Source organism: Nanorana parkeri, unplaced genomic scaffold, assembly GCF_000935625.1.
Source record: "Nanorana parkeri isolate BGI_ZX_2015 unplaced genomic scaffold, ASM93562v1 scaffold457, whole genome shotgun sequence".
In the NCBI taxonomy this organism is placed as follows: Eukaryota; Metazoa; Chordata; class Amphibia; order Anura; family Dicroglossidae; genus Nanorana; species Nanorana parkeri.
The window spans coordinates 854376-872910 of NW_017306725.1; the positions used below are offsets into that span (position 1 = coordinate 854376).

Genomic DNA, 18535 nt, shown 5'->3' on the forward strand with positions numbered 1-18535 from the left:
CCTCACTCTTACAAATGGCTTACTTTCCATTTTAAATGTAGTTTTTATTTTCATCAAAGTTTACAGGGTTTGAACAAAGAACAACATAACAGAAAAAGTCAGACAGCATGTATATTCCTGACAGAGACAAGGTTACAGCCATTGTCAGTTATAACCTTGTAATACTTATCGGGGTAGTAGCCTCCATGTGAGATAAGCCCTTGAAAACAGATATAGACTTGACGGTAAAAAGAAAAGTAAAAGAGGAAAGAATAAAGGAATTGAAAAGAGATGAGGAGAGGAGACGGAAGGAGAGAGGGCATGAACGTCCTACTTTAGGTTCCATGTAAACATTAAAGGAGAACTCTGCGGGTAACTTTTTATCCCATAGTTCTCTAAAGGGTCAAAGGAGGACACATACCAACATCCTCCCATGACACAAAGCTCAGTATATAGCTTGCTATATACTGAGAGCGCCACAGCCGGGACAGATCCCGACAATACTGTCGAGATCCACCCAGCTGGCTGGCCGTCACTGCTCTCTGCAGGCGGAGGATCGGGAAGTGAGCGAGCGACGGTACGTGTTCACTCACCTCCCGATAGATAGAGCCGACGTGTGACAGTTTCCTTGTCAAACGTCGGCTCTAACTATGAGGATGAGTGGAAATCACTCACCTCATAGTTCTACGTTAAATATGTTTAAAAGAAAAAATTTAAATAGCTGTTGCTATAATGATCACATTACGCCTTCCTGGTTTCCTGCCTAGGCCAAAGTGACATAGCTTCTTCTCTGTCTGCAGCCTCCTGGGATGCACATTACACATCCCAGAAGACTGCAGAGTGCCTAAATCTGACGAGATACAACGCCTGCATAGAGGACACCATGGCAGCCAATACTAGAAGCAGCTAGACCTCATTCTGCGTATATGCGTCATCAAGGGGCCACCTGCAAAAACCAGCAAGTGACAGTTGGCTACCAAATCCAAGATGGCGGCACAGACTCTAAATAATGCTGGCAAAACTGCAGCAGTGAGGAAGACGTCGCTGGACTCTGATGACTTGTAAGTATGTATTTTTTTCTTATTGTCATATGTTATTAGTTATTTCTGCGTCTGATCTGAACTTCTCAATCCAGGTGGAAGGTCTTCTTGTCACACTGCCAACCAAAGCATCGGTTTCTTACAGACATCAAATCTCTCCTATTCTATCGGTTCACTAAGAGAAAAACAAACCTGGCAAAAATGTTAACTCTCCCCACCCTATCCAAAACTTAAAAATATACATTGCTGCTTTTATTTGATTTTGTTATACTTACCTTTTTTCAAAGACCTTGGGCTGGTCACATGACACAGTGGGTGCTTTTCCTTTGGCGATTGGCAGCCCTTAAAGCCTTGGTTCTCAACTGGTGGGTCGTGATCCAAGAGTGGGTCGCGACGCCGTCTTTACTGGGTCACCGCATGCCTTCCAATTTTCTAGTTGAGAGGCTCCTCTGCCTCCCCCTAGTGCAGCACTGTCAGTTCTCGCGCCAAGCAGCCATTCAAAATATGCTGCCCGGCGCAGAGTGTCATCTTGAGGTGGGATGAGGCTATGGACGCAAGGGAGCTCCAGCCATACGTGCATTGCTTACAGCTCCCTAGCATGTCCTGTAGCGGTGCCTGGACCAGACGGACATCACATTATATCTCCCGGCACCTCTACAAGACACGTAAGAGAGTTGTGGAAGCAATGCACCTATGGATCGAACTCCATCACAGCACAGCAGCCCACACTGGATCCCAGGCTGAGGATCCACTCCAGTTCTTGTAGGGTAGGGAGACTGGGTGGACCATAAAAAAAAGTCACATTTTTTGGAGGGTGTGTGTGTGTGAGAATGCCTGTGAGTGGGTCTGCGGTTGTGCATGTAATTCAGTGTTTTTGAGGGCCCGGTCACGCACGATTAACGCACTGTACCACAGAATCGCACCTACCGTACATTCTGGTATGGGAGATTTGTTGTGTTGCCATTCATTTGAATGGTACCCCAAACGCACCTCCCACCCGCAGTTTGTGCGGCCGCACCAGAACACGCGGTACCCTAATGCTGTGCGTTCCATTGCAGTGCGACTTGGGTCGCGACCTAAAACTGGAACAGACAAAATCAGGAGCAGTTAACCATAGTACCCAATCAGCTTCTCTCTTCCATTTGTTCAGTTAATATTTGAAAATGAAAGAGAGAAGCTGATTGGTTGCCATGAACAGCTGCTCCAGTTTTGATAAATTCCCCCATCTGTGTTTAAGATAGTGCATACGCATGTAAACTGTGGAATTTCCATACATACTGGCGTCTTCAATTTGTATAGGTTGGCTATACGCTGCTCCTGTCACTTGTGGACAGAGAAATATGGCGGGATATATGCTGTATGACACGCTTGCGGCTGTGTGCGCATGTATGATTACATGCAGACTGCTGCTTACAGATGTGCCTGCTGTCGCCCACTCATTACCTTCAATGGGTACAGCGGCCGCATCTGAATGGGGGACACCTGGGTTCTTGCTGTGGGAATGCCAGATCACACCATGTGAATGAGTCTGAATTATACCATTAGCAATTATTCTATGCGTTTAGAAATGTCCTACAAACCCATGTATGTCAGTGGTTGTGTGAAAGAGGCCTAAAGAGCTCTTCACAGGTTCTGGAACTACAAGTTCCACAATGCCCTGCTAGAACTAGGACTTCAGTGCAATTGAAGACACAGACTGCCCCCTCTCCTTCACGGGGAGAGCAGTAGAATCACGTGAGATGGTAACATTCCATCACTCACCTCCGATCACCTGAACATTTCCAACACACACCACCGATCAACTTCAACAACGCCAGTGAAAGGTACGGAAGCCGATAGAGCCATACTACGTCGGGGTATGGCGACCCACAAGGCTCAAAATTCATTGCTTCGCGCGAAGCCTCCTCCTTCTCCCCCTTGTTGTGGGCGTGGAAAAGAAACTTGGCAGAAGAGCTGTGCAGACAACTTGTGAGAGCTCACAGTGTAGTGGTAATCGGACCCCGGGCTGCCAGGGAGAAGTGGCTGGGCGCCCGCCCAGGACCTGTGTTTAGGTGAGTGCCATCTCCTTCACATCGCTTTCCAGGGTTACAGCTCAGCACTGGCTTATTGCGAGGCTACCCAGTGCGCTCTTTTCCTGTCACAAGCCATGTGTACTTGTTGAAGTACACACCGCTCTATGCATGCCCTGCTTACTGAGGTCCCATTGGCAGATAGTGCACCTTATGACATACAGGAGTATAGCGCTACTGACAGTGAGACTGGGGGATCGGGGGGAATGAGTTACGATCACAAGAACTGTCACGTGATGTGTTGGCGCGTGGAGGCGGGAGAGCTGTGTAGGCTGGGTGACGATATTTCGTACAGCTCTCCCATATGGTCTAGCGGTTAGGATTCCTGGTTTTCACCCAGGCGGCCCGGGTTCGACTCCCGGTATGGGAAGGTAAATTTTTTTTTTTACATTATTATTATTTTAATAATTATATAAAGAACAATACATGGAAGAGAGTGCCGTGAAAGCAAGGAAACATAACATTGCCTACTCTCACGTCGCTAGCATTCCCTTATATGCAAATCATTGAAGCCATTTTATGTCAGGGCTTTCTAAAGTATACAGCACTGCAGAGGCTGTCTGTAAAAGGTTTTATTCAGGAAAAAAAAGTTAAAATCCCCAAAAACAGACCTACAATTGTGTATGCATATGAACAAACTATTACAACCAAAAAGGTATGCCTTTATAGTGGTTATCATTTCTCACATGTGAACTATAAATTGTGTTGACGCGCTTCAGGGATGAGTGTGCTTCAGAGCTGGATAGAGATAAATGTGTTGACACTTTGCAAAAACTCTGTGGTACAGACTCAACATCTAGGGTGAAGATATATCATAAGAGCACCAAGATTTGAGGAATAATACACTGACTCTTGTGTTTAGATCAGTGGTTCTCAACCCGTGTAACCTCACGACCCACATTTGTCCTTGGTCATTAAGTCACGACCCAAGTTACACTGCAATGGAACACATGGCATTGCGGTACTGTGCTTTCCGGTTCGGGCGATTGAACTGTGGGTGGGAGGTGTGTTTGGGGTGCCATTCAAAGGAATGGCAATGCAACGCACCTCCCACACCAGAACGCATAGTAGGTGGAATTGCGTGGTACAGTGCGTTAATCGCATGGGACTGCAATTAACGCACTGTAGTAGTGTGAATGGGCCTTCAAAAACACTGACAGACACACACAACCACAAACATTAGAGCTGCAGCTAACGATTATTTTCAAAATCGATTAGTAAACATAATTCATTTTTTTAAATATTTTTTTTAAGATCCACCCAGTCTCCTTACCTTACGGAAACTGGAGTGGATCCTCAGCTTGGGGTCCAGTGTGGGCTGCTGTGCTGTGATGGACCTCCATCCATATCTGCATTGCTTGTACAGCTCCCATTCGCACCCGTAGAGGTGACAGGAGCCAGAATGTGACATCACTCCGGTCCAGGCACCTCTACAGGACACGTGAGGGAGAGGATGGAGCTCCCTCGTGGCCATCGCCCCATCCCACCCCACCTATATTTTGAATGGCTGCTCGGTGTGCGAACTGACAGTGCTGCGCTAGGGGGAGGCAGAGAAGCCTCTCGCATAGAAAAGTGGAAGGCATGCGGCGACCCACTGGACACAGGGTCGTCACCTACTTTTGGGTCACGACCCACCAGTTGAGAACCAAGGGTTTGGAGAATATTTATTGACCCTGGAGATCCGTTTTAACAGTCTGTTTTATGGGAAAGCCCCACTCCACCCAAAGCATTTTATTTTGCTTTTTTTAGAACGTGGAAGACTTAGGAGGGAATGTGTCAAAACTGGAGCAGACACAATCTGCAACCAATCAGCTTCGCTGTCTCATTTTCAACTCTTACCTGAGCACACTGAAGAAAGATGCTGATTGGTTGCCATGGGAAAGTGCTCCAGATTCTCTGTGCTCCAGTTTTGATAAATTCCCCCCTTTAGAATCTCTGCCAGGTTTTTATTGCTGTCTTTGACTTCCAAGTGTCAGGAAATGTTTTCAATGGAAGCACAAAGAAAACCACATTTCCAGTTTAGTAGGAAAGTGTTAGAAATTCTGACCACATTCTGTTTCTAACGCTTTCTGTATCTTCCTGACCCAGTGACAACCAGCAACCCTATTCTTGTATGGGTGTCACAGGAAGGGAGGGAAACTGAACTGTAAATGAAGTTGCCAGCTCTAGGGCTGCAACAACTAATCGACATAATCGATTATAATCGATTATTGAAAAAGTTGGCAACTTTTTCAATAATCGATTAATCGGCTTCCGATCAGTTGGCCCTGTTCATGGGCCCACAAACGCTGCGCGCCGCACCTCCTCCCCAACTCACGCTCACTGGGCTTTATTGTAGAAGTGACCTAGATGGATGTAGTCTAGGATAATGCTGGGCTTTGGTGTGACCCATTTTGCCTGCTCGTGGTCCAGGTCCCGATGGAGCCATACATTGCTCCAACTTGCTTGAGTCCCACTGAGAGAAATATGACCAGTGTCAAGGCAACTCTGTGTGCTTTTCAGCCACGACTATGCGCTGATACGCCAGCAGCATTCCAAGCCAAGTCCCCGCTCCTTCTCCAGTGGCTTTGCTGAGACAGAACTGTGGCTAGGTGTAGAAATGGGATGATTCTATTGTACGTTGTGTGGTTCCCGACTGATAGTTTAAGGAAGCAGTACAGAGGCATTTAAAGTGGAAGTGAAGCTTTAAAAAGAATGGGTTTTTACGACAGAAGAGGGAAATCGTTATCAAAACTGGAGCAGTTGTCCATAGTAACCAATCAGCTTCTATCTTTCATTTTCAAAGCTTAACGGAACAAATAAAAACGTTTTCAAATTCCCCTCTGTATGTCTCTTCTGTAATAATTGGTGCCTGCCAGTGTTTGTGTACGCTGAGCCACCCATGGGCATCTCGATGCACAAGCTTGGCAAGGTCCTGTGCCGAAATGAAATAAGTCCTGTGCGTTAAATTATCCCGACACGGCCAATCAAGAGGACGAAGATGCTGAAGCAGTGGAGGGGAGCATGGACAGCGCTGGAGGGGGGTCACCTGCAAGGTAATGTTGGCCAAGCACTGCTTAGATTTTCAGAAGAATTTATGTACAAAAGAACATGCGTTCAACTTTCTATTAGTTGATTGGGTAAAATTGATCATCAATTCTACCCCATCTAAGGAGCAGGATGGAACAAATGAAATTCTAACAGTGAATGTGGTCTTGGTTCGGGAAACTCCATTTATTTCAAAACTGAAGTTAAAATTAGGGATGCACCAATACCACCAATACCGGTGTCGGTGCCGATACTGGGCGATTTCATGAGTATTTGATGCTAAAACGCCAATACGGGCTCTTTAAATGTTTATTTATTTTTTTATAAATTCTTAATTTTTTCCGATTTCAAAAGTTTACACAATACGTAAGGGCAGTGCAGAAAAGTATTCAGGTTACATTCTTTGCATATAGGTTCCAACAAAGTCAATTCAGTGCTATCAGAACACATTATTAACCATGCAGGCACCAAAAGAAATAAGGAATAAATAAAACAAAAATAAAAAGGGAACAGCAGCATTCTAGCTCATATGATAAAACTGAGAGAAGAGACTCAGTTCGCGGGCTACCCATACTGTCGTTTGGAACGTCTATTAAACGTGGCACCCCACATGTAATATAAGAAAGAATTATAAATCAAGAGACACGCGAGTATGGGGAGCCAACTTATATCTCGAAATATTGGATAGGTAAAAGGGGTGGGAAATGAGGAAAGAGTATTTTGTTAACAGTTGACAAGAAAGCATGCAGTCTAGATGTAAGGAGTGAGAAAAAATGTTTAGACTGAAGCGGCTGCCTGAGGTCCTTGCTGGGGACCTTGACAGCCTTCCTGTGAACCACACGGTGCCTGTTTACAGTGCCGGCTCACACATCTCCTCATTCCTGGAGAATGACCCGCACCTGCCCGCTACCCGCACCTGCCCAAGAGACCCTCCAGGACTCCTGGTGAGACCCCGCACAGCCCCCATGAGACCCTGCAAAGCCCTCCTGAGAACCTCCACTAAAGACATCAGACTGGCACCTCGGAGGAAGATAAAGTATGTAGCTTCATATTACTCTGCATTGCTGTATAATGTATTGCTGGCATTTCTAGTCCTCTATAGCTGGTTGTCAATCAGCATTGCTATATAATGTATTGCTGGGATTTGTAGTCCGCTATAGATGATGGTATTCTGCATTGCTGTATAACACATTGCTGGGATTTGTAGTTCCGGTGGTAAAACTACCAGGGTCGCAGCGTTTGCAGCTGTGACTGGGCCCTGGCGCTCCACCACTGTCCTAAAATCATTAGTCTGTATTGTTTTAGATAAACTGTCACATGACACTAAAAATAGGAATCGGTAATTGGTATCAGCGAGTACTTGAGGAAACGTATCAGTACTCAACCTTGAAAAAATGGTATCGGTGCATCCCTAAGTAAAATAAAACAACATTTTGATTGACAATCATCTAGTGTCTGATGGCATTATCAGGTGATAAAGAAAGATCTTTCGTATGAATGTTTGTGTGGAAATCTACTAGTGTATGGCCAGTATGTTCTCATATGCCGTGCATGTCAGCACACTATGACGCCCGCTCAGATCTAGAGACCTCTCGGCCGGCCGTTTTTTTTACAACGGCTGGCCCTGAGGTGGTTAAGGATGCATTTAGGCACAACACATTGAAGGGGATTTATCAAAACGGGAGCAGACAAAATGTGGAGCAGCTGTGCACAGCAACCAATCGGCATCCACCTTTCAATTTTAAATCTTAACTGAACAAGAGAAGCTCCAGTTATGATAAATTCCCCCCATTATGGAGACAGTTTCTGTGAATAACAATGTACTTGGTTATGAGGGTTTATACTTTAAGCACATTTTCAAATCGAAAATATGCATTTTAGCATGTGAGCAAAACCATGGTCTGGCAGCGTAGCGGTTACAGAGAGGCAGAGATCCCACTGAGCCCAGAGCGCTCCCTCTAGTGGATGATCTTCTAATGTGTAAAATGAATACAAGTAACAACAAGCATGAAAAAATATGCCAGTAAAGTAAAACATGACTGTACAGTAGTATAGCATCTTTTTTAATATTGAATCCAGATCAAACAAATGTACACTGCCCAGCAAAGTTATTTCTTTACATTTACAGTCATCAGGTTTCCAAACAGTGCACTATCTCAGCTCGGCTTCCCTGAACTTCCTGTCACAAGGGAGGGAGCAGACTCCAGCACCATTCCACCTACTAGCTAGGAGAAGGAAGGAGGAGTTGGAAGCAGGGTGAGGCTTGCTGCTGTGTTTGTGGAGACACATTCGGCTCACTAGCACACACAAGGGTGGCTCCATAGGACCCTACAGGGGAAAGGAGCCACCCTTAGGGCCGGTTCACACTACAAACAGCGCGTTCCAGAGCTGTCGGGCTCTGGAACGCACTGAATTGCGTTCGGCCGGCTCCCTGCATTCAGGGATGGGAGGGGACGTGTTAGTGCTGTGAAGTCAATGGCACCGCAGCCATGAACCCCCCCCCCTGTCTGCAGTGTGATCGCCCACACCTGACCGCTTGGCACATTAGTGCCTGCATTCCATTCCAGTGTGATCTGCAAAAATGCTGCAAGCACAATGGCTGCTGTGCCATTGACTTCAACGCATCGCCGCGCCCCCTCCCGCCCCTGAAAGCAGGGAGCCGGCCAGAATGCGATTCAGTGCGTTTCAGAGCTTGACTGCTCTGGAACGCACTGTTTGTGGTATGAACTGGTCCTAAAACAGGATATCAGGACCAGTGCTCGGAACCAGCTGATTCTACAGGAAACTAAAGATTCTTAAACATCAAGCAGCAGTCATTGTAAGGGATTTAATGAGCATTTGTAATAGCTTAGAAACATTCTGACTTTAATATGACTTTAAGGTAAACGCTGCACTGAAATCATGTCAGTGACGTGCATAGTGCAGATGGCATGGAGTTTGTGGCGGAGTACTTCTGCGGACTTGTAATAATTGGCCTGGATCTGGCAGTGTTGAGTCTGCATTCTCTGTGATGTTTCACATGACACGCTTGCTTGGGGCTCTCTCCTCCCAGCCTGGGATTTCCCTAGAAGAATGATTCCAGCTTTCCATGCGGTTGCTGGGAATTGCAGTCATGTTCACTAGTAAAGAACATCATGTGACTGTGGGAGAGGTCCCTGTGTAGGCAGAGTCCTCATTGTAAATAGACATGTCATCCTGAGATTGGCTGTGTTAATTGTGACCTGCCAGTTCCCAGCCGCTGCTCCTCCGCCCCTAAGCTTTGCTGCCTGGGAGAGAGCTATCTGTACACAGCAAGTATGCTTCTCCTATGTACACCGCTACTGCACTGCAGCCTTCACTCACACCTTCCTCTCCTTCTCTGTAGTCTTCTCGGGTCATTCCGTTAGTCTTGTCAGGGTTTTACTATAAAGGTGGATACAGATGAACAGGGTTTTTGGAGCAGTTATTGAGCATTGTAGTTCTTCAGGGACTGTGAGCTGCATCTCATTATTGTAGTTGCAGCTTTGGATAACGGTGCTGAAGTGCTGATATGGGACAGATGTTTGTATTCTTCCTTGGCTGTCATCTTGTCACATGTCCCAATAACACAATATGGAACAGCAAGACTGGACAGAACTGGAGCAGTTGCTCATGGCAACCAATCAGCTTCTCTCTTTCATTTTCAAAGCTTAAAGTAGAACTAAGGGCTAGGGGGAATTGATCAAAACTGGAGCAGTTACCCATGGCAACCAATAAGCTTCTCTTTCATTTTCAAAGCTTAAAGTAGTACTAAGGGCTAGGGGGAATTGCTCAAAACCAGAGCAGTTACCCATGGCAACCAATCAGCTTCTCTCTTTAGTTTCAAAGCTTAAAGTACCGTGTTTCCCCGAAAATAAGACACTGTCTTATATTTTTTTTGGCTCAAAAAAACACACTAGGGGTAGGTCTTATTTTTTTTTTTTTTTAATGTACAAAAATGTACACTTATTCATGTAGAAAAGTCTACATGTATTCATGTACATAAATATGGTGATCAGGGCAATCAGGGGTGCCGTACCTTTCCAAGAGCAATTTGCTAACCAATCGCTGGCCAGAATGAGCGAAGCGCACTTTTACTATCGATTCCTTACAGGCGGAGTGCATTTGGTATCACTCCGCCTGTGACAGGAGCCGGCGCTGTAGAGGAAGCATTGGCTTATGCGTCTCTGCTCCCTCCGGTGCCGCCTCGCTTCCTCTACCGCTGCCTTCGTTGGCACCGCTGATTCTCTCCCACGGCTCTTCAAGTTCCCCCTTATGCCACCACCGGCCCTGGGAATAGTCACAACTAGGTCTTATTTTCAGGGTAGGTTTTATTTTCGGGGAAACAGGGTAGTACTAATGGCAAGGGGGGATTTATGAAAACAGCCAGGAAAAGATGCGGGCTCTATCTGACTTGCTGCCATTTCCAATGCACGTTGTAAGATGCTCACAGTGTGCAGTGAAATCAGAGTAGGCATTTATTACAGATGAGGAGCCGGTACCACTGTGCAAGGCTGGAGCTCGGCTTTCATGAACATCTCATTTGATGTACTCCTTGTTTGTATTTTCTTTGTTGATGAATTGTTTTGGCTTTTTTATTGCTGATCAGAGTTCATGAAATAATAGCAGAGCAGGACGTTTCCCAGACACAAGGATAACTGAGCTGTACTCCATTTGTAGAAGTTCCGGACATTAGTAATGCATGAATCCTGTGTGTGTTCCACGCTCTGCCGTACTTCTAGCCATTCCAAACATCTTCACTACCTCCAGCAATTTCAGAAATGCAGCTTTGGCAACAGAGTTCCAAGTAACAGTACGAGGCTGGGGTATGCCGTGTACAGTACGAGGCTGGGGTGTGCCGTGTACAGTACGAGGCTGGGGTGTGCCGTGTGCAGTACGAGGCTGGGGTATGCCATTTACAGTAGAGGGGGGATTCATACCCAATCACTGTACAGGACAGGGTGACATTTTTGGGAAGGGAAGGACAGGACTGGGACTGGGTGGAAGGTCAGGGTCTGATTCTCTGCTGTTGAAGAGAAATACAAATGGGAATAAACTCTGGTTAGAGATGGATGATGGGAAGGGTAGTGGTGGGTGGCTCAGGCTGAGGAAAGTCTGTGTGTGATATATGTAGGATAGAAGGTACATGTAAAATGTGATCCTGAATAGAGGCACTGCTTCACTATGTGCACTGGTATAGGAATACAATGATCTTCCTGGTGTATGGATGTAGATGTACAGTATATAGCTTCTTCTTAACCCCTTCATGACCAAGGCCTTTTTTTCATTTTTTGCACCCATGTTACAATCTACATTGTAGGCCTGGAAATGACTTCAAACCCCCAAACATTATATATTTTCTGAATTGCCTATGTGATGGCAATGAATTTAAGTTAAAAAAAAGTTTAATGCTAGCAAGCATTAGATATATTCAAAAACATTACAAAAAATAAAAGTTACCAAAAAGGTAAAAACTTACCTGTGTCTCCGCTGAAGATTTGGAGCTTCTCGAGCGGTCGAGCAGGCTGATGAGGCGGGCGCATGCGTAGTAGGGATCTTCGGCGGGAGAAGAGAAGAGTCAGTGGAGAAGGGCTGCAACAACTAATCGACTATGAGAATGAGAGAGAGAGAGAGAGAGATCATCAGGCTACGATTCGATGATGAAAATCATCGTTAGCTGCAGCCGTGAGCACGCACGTCAGACAGACTCTGTGGAACTAGAAGAGACAGGCGTCTGTGCTGGATCAGGGACTGGCACCAGCGCTGGACGGACTCCTGAAAACAAGTGGAAGGAAGATGATCGGCTCAAGAGGCATCATTTAAGGTGAGTCCCTAAAGCAGCTTGGCAGGAGAAAAATAATTGTGACTTTGTCACGTTAAGTCATTTGCAAGCCTAACGTGGATTATAACATTTTTGCAAAGAACACCAAAACTGCTCTGGCAGTGAAAGGGTTAATAGCTTATTGTTTGGTATGTAGAAATGTCTGATGTTAGAAAGTATTGAGAAGTTGTATTAATAGCAGATTTTTACTGTTATCCATATGTAAAAAAAATCAGCCTGCGGGGGGGGGGGGGGCACCCACACTCTGCTTGGGGTTTGTAGGATAAACGTAACAACATGATTAAAGTCCAGAGGTCATCCGAGTGAATGTGGGTGGAGTAGAGTCAGTCTGTACCATGCTGAACACAGGCCTCACCATGATAGGTCAAATATGCTTTCACTCTGTGAATATGGTAATACTTGAGTCCTTGTTTACATCATTTGGAGGTCTTATTAATGAAATGTGCCTATAAAGGAAATAGACACAGACAATACATAGACATAGTAAAGGGACAATACATAGATGTAGATCATCTCCCCGGATTACCGGGGACTTCTTTTTATTGCAAGTAATACAAGCACCTGAAAACTGAAGCTACAATGCAGTGGTGTCACCTGTATGTCATGATGGTATATTCAGCTAAAATTAATTTGTTTTATTTTCTCTTGTAGATTTGTTCCACTATTTGCCATCAGATGAAGTCCATCCCATGCAAGCTGATGTTTAGACAGCTGGAGTGCCGAGCTTGCCTACCTCTGATCTATACTATCTTGTGGGGTGACATTTGCTTATATATGTCTAAATGAATGAGAAAGCCTCTACAGATGTATTGGGCAGAGATGTGAAGACTGAAGCAAACAAGAACATGGGATGCAATTAATGATTAGATTGTACTACCTAGATGCTGGTCATGCTGCTCCAATCGTGTGGAATGCCCCTGAATGTAACTTGGCTTGCATAGTGTATCTGACAACATTTGGCCAGCTCCTTGCATTCCTTTTAAATGGTTCTATTAATTGAAGTCATGGTAAAGTGTTTCTTCTATTATGCAGTACATTGTTCTTTTCTTATTCTATGCTGTATGTGTTATGCCAGCTCCTAAAATCTCCACAATTATTTCTATACACACAAAAAAAGGGCCTGTAGCCTCTCTAAAGTGATCTTTATATTTCTTATGCTCAGTGACATGTGTATGACATCCCTTTCAGATTTCCCTATTGGCTACCTATGAATGGTAGCAGGGGAATGTCTGTGACCACTGTATGCAGAAACCCCTTGAAGGCCTGGTTCCCACCTGGGCGTTTTACAGCGTGTTGGAACGCGCTGCAAAACGCCCTACGCCCAAAGAAGTACAGGAGCTTCTTTGGGGCGTTTTGCCGCTCGTTGCCATTGGTATTCCCGAGTGTGGATCGGGGTTAACAAAGTGGTAACCCTGAGCCACACTCGGGAATACAGCGTACAGGTCTTACCTTGTCCGCGATCCCCGCTGTGTCTTCGGCGGCTGCCGACTTCCGGGTTCCGTCCCTTGCGAGCGGCCACGTCGCAGGGGGGCGGAGCCGGCGGGAAGTTTAAAAGTGAAACAAAAACAAAAAAAGTAAGGGGGACAGCGGCAGAATGTAGTGGTCTGTATCCGCGCTGCCTCTGCCAACACAGGCGCGGAGAGCAGCGGGGACACAGGCCGCTGCAGCCACAGACTCTATATACACTGCTCAAAAAAATTAAAGGAACACTTTTTAGGCTGGTTTCACACCTGGGCGTACAGAATATGCGCGGTTGCCGCGCGTTTTTACCGCGATTTGCGGTAAAAGAAACGATGCGTTTCCGAGTGCTTTCCGGCTGTATCCTACCGGCCTATCCCGGCCTATCCCACCGCAACCTAACCACTGAACCTTCACATTCTCACATAATTCATTCCCACAGCTACCTCATGTATCATTTCCCCCTCCTCTTTTAGATTGTAAGCCCTCAGGGGCAGAGCCCTCCTTACCATCTTGTCTTGAATTGTATTGTAACTGTTATGTCTTCCTTATATTGTAAAGCGCTGCGCAAACTGGCGCTATATAAATACTGTGTAATAATAATAATAATAATGGATACGCGCGGCAAATACGCCCCCCAAAGAAGCTCCTGTACTTCTTTGGGTGTAAGGCGTTTTTCAGCGCGTTCCCACGCGTTGTAAAACGCCCAGGTGGGAACCATGCCCATAGGCAATTATTGTTTTTTTTTTACATGTGTGAACCAGGCCTTAATCAGAGTATAGCATCAAGTCAATGAAACTCCTGGGATACTGATCAGGTCAGGTAAGTAGCAGAGGGGGTTGTTAATCGGTTTCAGCTGCTTTGGTGTTAATGAAATTAATAACAGGTGCACTAGATGGGCAACAATGAGACGTCCTCCAAAACAGGCATGGTTTTACAGGTGGAGGCCACTGACATCTTTTTTTCCCTACTCCTCTTTTCTGACTGTGTTTCAGCTAGTTTGGCTAGAGTCAGTGTCAATAGTGGTAGCATGAGGTGATACCTGGACCCTATAGAGGTTGCACAGGCATGCCAACTCCTCCAGGATGGCACATCAATATGTGCCATTGCTCTAGGGCATGGAGGAGATTCCAAGACACAGGCAGTTACTCTAGGAGAGCTGGACAGGGCCGTAGAAGGTCCTTAACACATCAGCAGGAACGGTATCTGCTCCTTTGTGCAAGGAGGAACAGGATGAGCACTGCCAGAGCCCTACAAAGTGACCTCCAGCAGGCCACTGGTGTGAATGTCTCTGACCAAACAATCAGAAACAGACTACATGAGGGTGGCCTGTGGGCCCGACGTCCTATAGTGGGCCCTGTGCTCACTGCCCAGCACCGTGGAAGTTGATTGGCATTTACCATTGAACACCAGAATTAGCAGGTCCACCACTGGCGCCCTGTGCTTTTCACAGATGAGAGCAGGTTCACTCTGAGCACATGTGACAGATGTGAAAGGGTCTGGAGAAGCCGTGGAGAACATTATACTGCCTGAAACATCATTCAGCATGAGCAGTTTGGAGGTGGGACAGTGATGGTCTGGGGAGGCATATCCATGGAGGGACGCACAGACCTCTGCAGGCTAGACAATGGCACCCTGACTGCCATTAGGTATCGGATGAAATCCTTGGACCCATTGTCAAACCCTACGCTGGTGCAGCGGGTCCTGGGTTCCTCCTGGTGCACGACAATGCCTGTGGTGAGAGCATGTGGTTCATGTGGTGAGAGTATGCACCCAGTTCCTTGAGGATGAAGGAATTGATAGCATTGAATGGCCCCCACGCTCGCCTGACCTGAATCCAATAGAACACCTCTGGGACATTATGTCTCGGTCCATCCGATGACGCGAGGTTGCACCTCAGTCTGTTAGGCCTTGTTGTCACCAAGCGCAGAGCAGAGCAGTTACAGACTGGAGCAAAACTGCGTCCAATGTATTCCAATGGTATTTTTAGCTCCAGTTCACATTGCAGTGTTCAGTTCCAGAGCAGGTAAAAAAACTGCAGCAGGCCCGATTTTACCTGCTCTGGAACGCATGCAAACGCATCAAAAACGCATGCAAATGCCCTGGAACGCACTGAAAGCCTATTATAAATTTAATTTTTTTTAACCAAAAACGGCCCGAAACGCTTCAAAAACGCGGCACAACCCACTGCACTGCGTGTGCAGGAAGCTCAGTGATGCCCTGGTCCAGATCTGGGAGGAGATACCCTAGGACACCATCTGTTGTCTGATTTAGGAGCATGCCCCGACGTTGTCAGGCATCCATACAAGCACGTGGGGGCCATACAAACTAATGAGTACCATTTTGATTTGCTGCAATTAAATTTCAGCACAATGGTCTAGCCTGCTGCATCATTTGTTCACTTAGATTTTTGGGGTGTCTTTGAATTCAGCCCTCTGTAGGTTGATAATTTTTCATTTCCATCAAACCATGTGGCATCCTTTTGTTCCTAACACATTACCCAGTCCAGTATACAGTAGATATCCAGCATGATATTTTTCCCCATTGAGATCTGATGTGTTTTCAAAGTGTACAGTGTACAAATACATATAATTTTTTTTTATATATAGATATATACAGGGCTTGAAAAATTTGATGGTGTCTCGCCAGTCACGGGGTCACGTCGGGTAAATAGACACCAAACATGTCAAGCCTTAAAATTGCGTGCACCCGCAAAATAGAAAAAAACGCCCAAAGGTGACGATTAAAACGTTTTACTGTTCATCAGTTTAGTGTTATCAGTGATTAAAGGAGAACTATGGGGTTAGGGATTTTCCCCATTGTTCTCCTTAGGGTAACGGCAGGACACAAATTAGCGTCCTCCCGTCACACTAAGCTCAGTATACCGCAAGCTGCAGCTCACGGTATACTGAGATGCTGAAGCGGATCCCGACAATTATGTCTGGATCTGCCTAGCTGCGTGAGTGACAGCTGGCTCTGCCTATCTAGAGGCAGAGCCAGCTGTACCTGCCCCCTCCTCCATCTGTTCCGTCAGTCAGCCCTGGAGGATCAGAGTGGGGAGGGGGGAATCCAGCCCCTCCCCGTCACAGCTGTGTGCCGTGACAGGATCGAGAAGTGAGGGAACGCCGGTATGTGTTCGCTGACTTCCCGATCTACTGAGCCGACCTGCGACAGTCTCATTGTCACAGGTCGGCTAGAACTATGAGGTGAGTGAAAAGCACTCACATCATAGTTCTCTTTTAGGCTGGGTTCCCACCTAGGCGTTCGAAATATGCGTGTATGACGCGCGTTTTGGGGTGCATATTTTAACCGCGATTTGCAGCCCACAAAACGCGTCAAACTTGCGTTTACGAGGGCTATCCGGCTATATCCTAATGGATACGCCCCCAAAGAAGCTCCTGTACTTCTTTGGGCGTAGGGCATTTTTCAGCACGTCCCGACACGCTGAAATACGCCCAAGTGAGAACCATGCCCATAGGAAATAATGGGATTTCATTTGCTGGGCGTTTTACAGCGCGTCGATCAGCGCTGTAAAACGTCCAGGTGTGAACCCGGCCTTAATGGCTCTAAAATTATTGCTGTCACTCCGACGTTTGCAACGTAGGCGCACCTGATGCATATATGCATGTGTATGTGGGGGACAGGGACTTAAAAAAATAAATAAATGTTATGCTTCAATTTTTTTTTTTTAATGAATCTTTCATTTTTGTATTACTTTTTTTTTTTTACACACTTTATTGCTATTACATGAGGGGCTAAGAAGCCCCCGGCAACGGCAACCGGCAACGGCAGTGACATCTGCTGAGTGCTGATACAAGCGATGGAGCGTCTCTCTTTACAGTCACGCTCCATCGCTTGACTGTAAAGCTCCCAGCCGGCCGTGTAATTACAACGGCCGGCCAGGAAGCTGCTCGTCGGGCTCCACCATCCTCTCGTCGCAGACGAGTGGATTTTTCAGGCCCTGTGTATAATATATATATTAGGGTTGCACAGATACCAAGTACGAGTACAAGTACCGATACTTTTGAGCTCAAGACTACACTAGAGAAAAATGCAAAAATTAGGAGGCAGCTGTCATTTGTAAGGAGCACACGGAGCTCCTGGGATTTGTACATCTCTGTTTTAATGTACGATTTTGTTTTTATAAATAAAGGGATGCACAGATACCAGTTGTACGAGTACTGGTACTTGCCGAGTACTTACAAGTACGAGTACTGATACATTTTTGTTTATGGTCATGTGACAGTTTTTCTAAAACAATACAGACTAATGATTTCAGGACAGTGGTGGAGCACCAGAGCTACGTCCCAGCTGCACCTTCTGCAACCCTGGTAGTTCTCATGAAAATGCCAAGTGTGCACTGGTACTCGAAAAGTATCTGTGCATCCCTTATATATATATATCTATATATAGATATATAGATATAGATATATAGATATATAGATAGATAGATGGATAGATACTCTATATATAATGTGTGTAATTTTCCTTTCCTGATGCCAATACATGACAGCATATGAATGGGTGCCGTATGTTGTCATATTTGATATCAGGAAAATGGAAAATTGTATACTTACCTATCGCTAATTTTCCTGACGCCAATACATGGCAGCATACGGGACAGCAAAATAGCTCATGTACTTTTTCCAGTGACGGGTTTTGCTACAATGCTCAGATGTGAACAATAGATAACAATGGAATCCCTGTGTTCAGCAATTTGTAGCTCCAAGCATTGAGCTACAAGACACTTAGGCCTGATTCACATGTAGGCAACAGCGTTTTTGTGCGTAGACACACATCATTTTTACTGCAGATTTTTGCGTGTTTTTATGAGCAGATTGTGACACATTCATGTAAATGTGCCAAAACACGCAAAAACAATTGCAACGTGTGTTTCTTATGGACTCTAGGGACAAAACGAGCTGTAACCTGCCAAAAAGAAGCTCATGTACTTTTTCCAGCGACAGGCGTTTTGCTTATTGAGACAAAACACTCTGGTGTGAACAGGGACCAAAAAAATCTACCGCATAGAGCATGCAGAATTTTTTGCGTTTGAAGTGGACCAGAACGCAGGCAATGTTTAGCCACACGTCCGATCACACTGCGGATAGGGGGGCGTGGCT

The 18535-nt window shown here is 45.8% G+C and overlaps 1 protein-coding gene and 1 non-coding gene across 2 annotated transcripts in view; one reads left to right on the plus strand and one right to left on the minus strand.

Annotated features, from left to right (window-relative positions):
• WBP4 (WW domain binding protein 4) overlaps positions 1–2876 on the minus strand; it is a 14584-nt gene extending 11708 nt beyond the window's left edge. The window contains exon 1 of the mRNA XM_018560476.1: positions 2780–2876. The gene's annotated coding sequence lies outside the window, so the exon portion shown is untranslated. The remainder of the gene's footprint in view (positions 1–2779) is intronic.
• Positions 2877–3386: 510 nt separating this feature from the next.
• On the plus strand, positions 3387–3458 carry TRNAE-UUC. Its single transcript has one exon. It is a non-coding gene; the product is annotated as a tRNA-Glu (tRNA).
• The last annotated feature ends 15077 nt before the right edge of the window (positions 3459–18535 follow it).